The 5831-nt window shown below is 57.6% G+C and overlaps 7 non-coding genes across 7 annotated transcripts; 4 read left to right on the forward strand and 3 right to left on the reverse strand.

Annotated features, from left to right (window-relative positions):
* Window positions 1-1042: 1042 nt before the first annotated feature.
* TRNAP-AGG (transfer RNA proline (anticodon AGG)) lies at window positions 1043-1114 on the forward strand. Its single transcript has one exon. It is a non-coding gene; the product is annotated as a tRNA-Pro (tRNA).
* Window positions 1115-2401: 1287 nt separating this feature from the next.
* TRNAS-UGA (transfer RNA serine (anticodon UGA)) lies at window positions 2402-2483 on the reverse strand. The gene has a single exon. It is a non-coding gene; the product is annotated as a tRNA-Ser (tRNA).
* Window positions 2484-3172: 689 nt separating this feature from the next.
* TRNAT-AGU (transfer RNA threonine (anticodon AGU)) lies at window positions 3173-3246 on the forward strand. Its single transcript has one exon. It is a non-coding gene; the product is annotated as a tRNA-Thr (tRNA).
* Window positions 3247-4553: 1307 nt separating this feature from the next.
* On the reverse strand, window positions 4554-4635 carry TRNAS-GCU (transfer RNA serine (anticodon GCU)). The gene has a single exon. It is a non-coding gene; the product is annotated as a tRNA-Ser (tRNA).
* A 112-nt stretch (window positions 4636-4747) lies between these two features.
* Window positions 4748-4820, forward strand: TRNAM-CAU (transfer RNA methionine (anticodon CAU)). Its single transcript has one exon. It is a non-coding gene; the product is annotated as a tRNA-Met (tRNA).
* Window positions 4821-5060: 240 nt separating this feature from the next.
* Window positions 5061-5133, reverse strand: TRNAM-CAU (transfer RNA methionine (anticodon CAU)). The gene has a single exon. It is a non-coding gene; the product is annotated as a tRNA-Met (tRNA).
* A 141-nt stretch (window positions 5134-5274) lies between these two features.
* Window positions 5275-5356, forward strand: TRNAS-GCU (transfer RNA serine (anticodon GCU)). Its single transcript has one exon. It is a non-coding gene; the product is annotated as a tRNA-Ser (tRNA).
* Window positions 5357-5831: the final 475 nt, after the last annotated feature.

A 5831-nucleotide genomic window follows, 5' to 3' on the forward strand; every position in this document is an offset into this window, starting at 1 on the left:
GGGGGAATACGTTGCCACCTGTTGTTGACCCCCTGCCCACACATCTTCCATTCTGCCCCATGGGCCTTCCCCTCTTCTTCCACCTAGGGACATCCCTCAAAGCCAAGGTCTTTTACTCACCTGGGTTTCTCCGCACTGCCAGGCACAGTCACCAAACTGTTGATAGTGGAGGGACCTCTGGAGGCCATCTGGTTCCAGTGTCACTCAGACTCTGCACGTAGCAGAGGGGTTGAAACTAGATGATGGTTGTGGCCCTTCTCAACCCAGTTCATTCTATGATTCTATGAAATCCGGGAATAAAACTCACCTAACTGAATGGCAGGTTAGAAAGCTGGCATTGCTTTATTGCAGCACTGGCTGCACGGGGGATCATTCCTCCCAGCATGCACACCCACTACCTGAAAAGCACACTGATGTTATGCATTTTAACATGTGAATATTCACGTCATTTCTACAAAGTGCCCGCCTAGAAGCACTATACGTATTAAAATCTGGCACTACTCGTGTTCTGGGGGCTTCTGGAAAGGAGTTTGTTGGTTGTCTCCAGGCAAAAGAATGCTTGTTACAAAAGCCAGGTCCCATATGTGGTCAGAAAGCTTTATAGAAAAAAAAATGGCTGTTGACTAAGTTTTTAACCTTGCTAGAGCACCTATGATCAACCCTAGCGGGGCACAGTTTACCTCCTCCTCAAAGCTGGTGGAATGCTGAGTCCGTGCTTTTTAGGTTGTCCTTATCTAGAAGCAAAAACCTTCCCAGGAGAACAGTTCTGCGGAGGTGTTCCAACCAGTTGCTGAAAGCCTGGAATTTCTTGACAGGTATCAGCACTCAAGCACAGGCGCCCACAGCAGCTGGCCCAGGACTGCATCCAGACACTTCTGAAGGTCTCCAAGGGCAGAGACGGCACAGCCGCGCTGGCTGACGGCTGGCAGCGCTCGGTCACACGCACCGTGAGACGCTTTTCCCCCCCCTCCCGTCCGCACAGCAGCAGCGCCGCTCCCTGCGCAGCCCGGCCCACTGACCAGCACCGCCATGCGGACGCCGCGGCTCGTTGGTCTAGGGGTATGATTCTCGCTTAGGGTGCGAGAGGTCCCGGGTTCAAATCCCGGACGAGCCCTCCTTTTTTTGGACGACACCGACCGTGCTCCTCCTTCACCGGACCGCGCACTGCTGAAAAGCCAAGGCAGTTGCAGTGCTGGGATCACGCCTCTGCACAGGTAATGGCGGCGGCATCCCCTGCGCAGCTCTCCGCGTATCCAGGCAGGACTTGAGATGCTCGTCCCATCCTGTCTGCCCAGAGCCTGGCTGGGTCTCTCCAGGGCTTCCTCACTGAGCTGCATACCCTGCTGATGGGCATAGAAGGGGTCTTTGGGAAGCTCTCCTCACCCCCCCGCAGTTTTACCCACCTTGCCCACTGCTCCCTCTTCTCTGCTCGAATGTTCTCCCCAGACAGACATTCTCAGACCCTGCTTTGCCACCCCTGTTCCTGCCGCAGCAATAGTTCCCTGACGCCATGGATGTGCCACCCCAAAAATGCCACCTCTCCCCTCAGCACCAGGCACTGTCCTCCTTGCCACATTCCTCACCATGAGCCGGGCGTTGTGTGAGTGCCTAAAATGGAAGGGTTTGTCCTGGAGTTGAACCCAGGACCTCTCAGCACCCTCACTGAAAAGTGAGAATCACAGCACTAGACCAAGTACAATTTATGGGACTGTGATGGGCGACAGAGAGTGGAGAGGCTCCATTGAGTGCTCTGGTCATCAGGAATAGGCACATCCCTCTTGTTCTGCAGCCTGTGCTGTGGGGGGGCACCTGGACCTGGCCACAAGCTGTAGCAGCTCTATCTCCAAAGTTTTAGGGGCAATGGGACCATCAGGCTGTGGATGGGAATTCAGTCATACAAAGGATTACAGTTCAGTGGTAGAGTGCTGGCTTTGCATTAAAGAGACCTTGGGTTCAAGCCTCAGTGTCTCCAGGTGTTCTTGTTGTAGCTGTTTTTTGCCTCTCCTGTGAAAACCTCCTCATGGGGGCTGTGGTTTTAGAATCACACTTCCCCCACTGAGGCACAGCCAAAGGAGTTTTGTGCTATGCACCATGGCCCCATATGGAGCCGTATAATGGGGGCGTGTTTGGTGCTGGCATCACCCAGTTGTGCCATCCACACAGCCCTCTAAAGCCCCTCACACACTGAGCCGTGCTGTGAGCCTGCGCTTTGTCACTTTTGTCCCTGTGACACATTGCTACCAACAGCTCTGAGTGCCATTCCAGCAGACCGGACATCTGCAGCGTTAGTGTCAGGCAGTGGGGTCCCATCCCATCCCTGTCCGTGCCCGCCAGTTTGTGGTTGCCCAAAAGAAAAGCTTGTGCCCCTGGTCCCCAGCCAGCAGCATCAGCCAAAATCCATCGCTGTGAGCAGGATTCGAACCTGCGCAGGGAAACCCTATTGGATTTCAAGTCCAACGCCTTCACCCCTCGGCCATCACAGCCCCAGTTGGTCTTGTTTTGCAACCTCCAACTTCCCTGTTCTGGGGGTCCAGCTGCAGAAAGGGAAGCCCCTACAGTCATCATGGAGAGACCCATGTTCACAGCAGCCTCAGAGCCACAATCCCCAGTGCTCGCACTCACCTCCCCCCCTATCATCAGGTCATCAGGGTTGCAAAAAGGAAAGGGTGGGGGGATATTTCACACCTGAAGCAAGAATCATACCCTGAGACCAACAAGCCAGGGCATACAGATGCCTGGGCCCCCTTACCTTACTTCCTGTTGGCCATCAAAGTGCTGTGGGCAGCGCTACCTTTTGTTCTCAGTGCTGGTTTCCAGAAGGACCATGCTGATTGCCCTAAGGAATGGAGCAGGTTACATGAGAGACCTTCATTCTTCTTGTTTTTGAGTGCAAGAGGTCCCAGGTTGAACTCCTGGAGTTGGCCCCTCCTTTTGGGTACCACTGCCCTGCTCTGGCTGCCAGCACAGAGCTCCTCGTGGGCCCAGCTCCAGGTGTTATCCCCCAGTGAGGCCCCACTGCTGCTTGAAGTGACACACAGGATGGGTCCAATGATCTCAACCCCATACTTTGGCTCCTGGTCCTGCTGGTGACTCCAGTAGCAGGAGGATGGAGACAGGAGCTTGGCAGGGTCATGGAAACCTTGGGAGCACCCCATTAGGGAAGGAGCATGTGGGCACCATGGCTTAGCTGGTTAAAGCGCCTGTCTAGTAAACAGGAGATCCTGGGTTCAACTCCCAGTGGTGCCTGGCCTGGAGGCTGCTTTTCTTCCTGGCCCCTGAGTTTGGGCTTGTGGGCTGGGGTCTTCACCCTCACCAGAGGCACTTCATTGCTGCCTGTGTCCTCCTACTCTTCTACCTTGCTGCTCCCATGACGCGCCCCTTCCCAATGACAAAGCAGTCCCGTGCAGTCTGAGTATGCCTTTTTACTCCAGAACTCATTTCAAGGGGCGACAGAGAGTGTCATGGAGACACTAGGGCTTATCAGTAAGTCTGGGCAGGGGTAGAAAGGGAGCTGCATGCAGTTCATGGGTTTCACTGGCAGCAGAAGCGCCGATCACTCAGGGCCATGTCATTCCTTTCCAGCACTGCACAGACTCCTGCTGTTTCTGGGTGCCACACAGTTCCCTAAGGCACCAGGAGCTCCAGCTGCCCCACTGGCCCCAGGCAGAGCACAGTTCCTCCAGCACCTGCCTGCTGGAGCAGGAGAAGCATGTGCTGGTGGCAGCCACTTCATCGTGCAGCAGCCTATGCTGGAGCACCCGGGCCTGCAGTGCAGAGCCCTCCTGATGCCCTCTGGTTGGGGACACCGGAGAACCTCTGTCCAGATGCACTACTTAGAAAGAAACAGAGAGCTGTCAGCATGGGCCAGAGCTGCAGAAGGACACAGCCCAATGGTGCTGGGGCATTGTGGAGATGGTTGTCCAGCCATGGGGATGGGTGGAGCCATCAGGTGCTCTGAGGCTCGGCTGTGTGGCTGCTGAAGAGGTCCTCCCCATGGGAACAGTGCAGCTGAACCCTGTTCAGCACCGTGTCATCCTTCCTCAGCCCCCGGGGCAGCTCCACCCATGAGGAAGAGAGCTGGGTTTGGGTGCCAGTGGGGATCCCAGGCTGGCTGCCACGCAGAAGGCTGAGCCTTGAAGCTGACGCTGCTGGTGTCGGCGTGCCCCAGTGCCTGGCACGGCTGCACCGCCCCAAGCTGTCCTCCTACACCTGCCCGCGTGGTGAGAATAGCAGGAGGGCCCTGCAGAATCTCGGTTACCTTCCTTGGGAGCACAGGCCCACGGATGGCTGGGAATCGCCATAGGTGAGAGGTAAATTCTGGTGCCGAGGGCTCGGCTCGGGGCTGCTCGGGCACCCGGGGCCTGGCACCGTGCTGCCTGGCTCCAGGCCGCTGCTGTGTGCTGGGAGCTGCCGATTGCTCTTTCTTAAACTTCCGTCGAGCCCGTGCCTCTCCTGCAGGAGCCGAGTCAGGCTGGGCTCATGACGCAGATGACACCGAGCTGCGGTGACGCGATTTCACTCTGCAGCCTTCCCAGCCGCGCCGGCAAAAGCGACGATGAGGGTGGGATTCGAACCCACGCGTGCAGAGCACAATGGATTAGCAGTCCATCGCCTTAACCACTCGGCCACCTCATCCTGCCCGCGCCGCCCGCCCCGCCCCGGCCCCTCCCTGCCGCCCGCCCCGAGCGCCGCCCGCCCGCCCGCCGCACCGGGCTGTTGCAGGCCTCGCGAGAAGTGAGATAACGTAGTCCTCTTAGCGCAGTTGGCAGCGCGTCAGTCTCATAATCTGAAGGTCCTGAGTTCGAGCCTCAGAGAGGGCAGGTTTTTTTTTTTGCTCCGTGCCGGGGGATGCGCCGTGCCGCGAGGCGTGCCGTTTTGCAGCAGCGCGTGACCGCCGGCAGGGCGGCCCCATGCGGAGCTCGGTGTTGGTTTTGGTTGGACCGGCTGCCCGCTGGACTCCACATGCAGAGCACAGGAGCGGGAGCTGTGAGATGCAACAAAACGAACAGTCGCACAAACAAACAAAACGGCAATTCTAAACGATAAAAAGACAAACGCGCTGCCCTCTCTGAGGCTCGAACTCAGGACCTTCAGATTATGAGACTGACGCGCTGCCGGCTGCGCTAAGAGGGCTGCTACAGCATGCCCGTTCTCGGGGCCTGCAGCGCGCCGCCGTGCGCCCGGGCGGAACTGCGCCCTCTGCTGGCAGCGGGCGGGGAGAGCGGGCGGGGCGGAGGGCGGCGGGAGGGGTCGGGGTAATGCTGTACAGGGCAGGACGAGGTGGCCGAGTGGTTAAGGCGATGGACTGCTAATCCATTGTGCTCTGCACGCGTGGGTTCGAATCCCACCTTCGTCGTTACTTTTGCCACAGCCCCGGCTGAGTGCAGGTGCGCTGCCTCCTCATCCGGGACCGCAGAGCTAGACCTACACAGCAAACCCTGAAGGAGCTCGGCTCCATCCTCTTGCCACTCCCCCTCCTGATGTTTAGGAAGATCCCCTCGGTATTTTCTTCTCCAGGCTGCACAGCCCCAGCTCCCACAGCCTGTCCTCATGCACGTGCTCCAAACCCCGACCATCTTTGTGGCCCACCGCTGGATTCTCTCCTGCTGTTCCCTGTCTGCCTTGAACTGGGGAGCCCAGACCTGGACACAGCCTCCTAAATGTGGCCTCACCAGGGCACAGCAGAGAGGAAGTATCACTTCTCTTGACCTCCTGGCCATGCTCTCTGTAAAGCACCCCAAGCTCCCCCAGGCTACTTTGTGTGGTTAGTTAGCACCACATTGAAATAGTCTTATTTATGGACAGACCTTTTGATCAGCAACACGAACAAA

This window comes from Lagopus muta, chromosome 8 (genome assembly GCF_023343835.1).
Source record: "Lagopus muta isolate bLagMut1 chromosome 8, bLagMut1 primary, whole genome shotgun sequence".
NCBI classification, from domain to species: Eukaryota; Metazoa; Chordata; class Aves; order Galliformes; family Phasianidae; genus Lagopus; species Lagopus muta.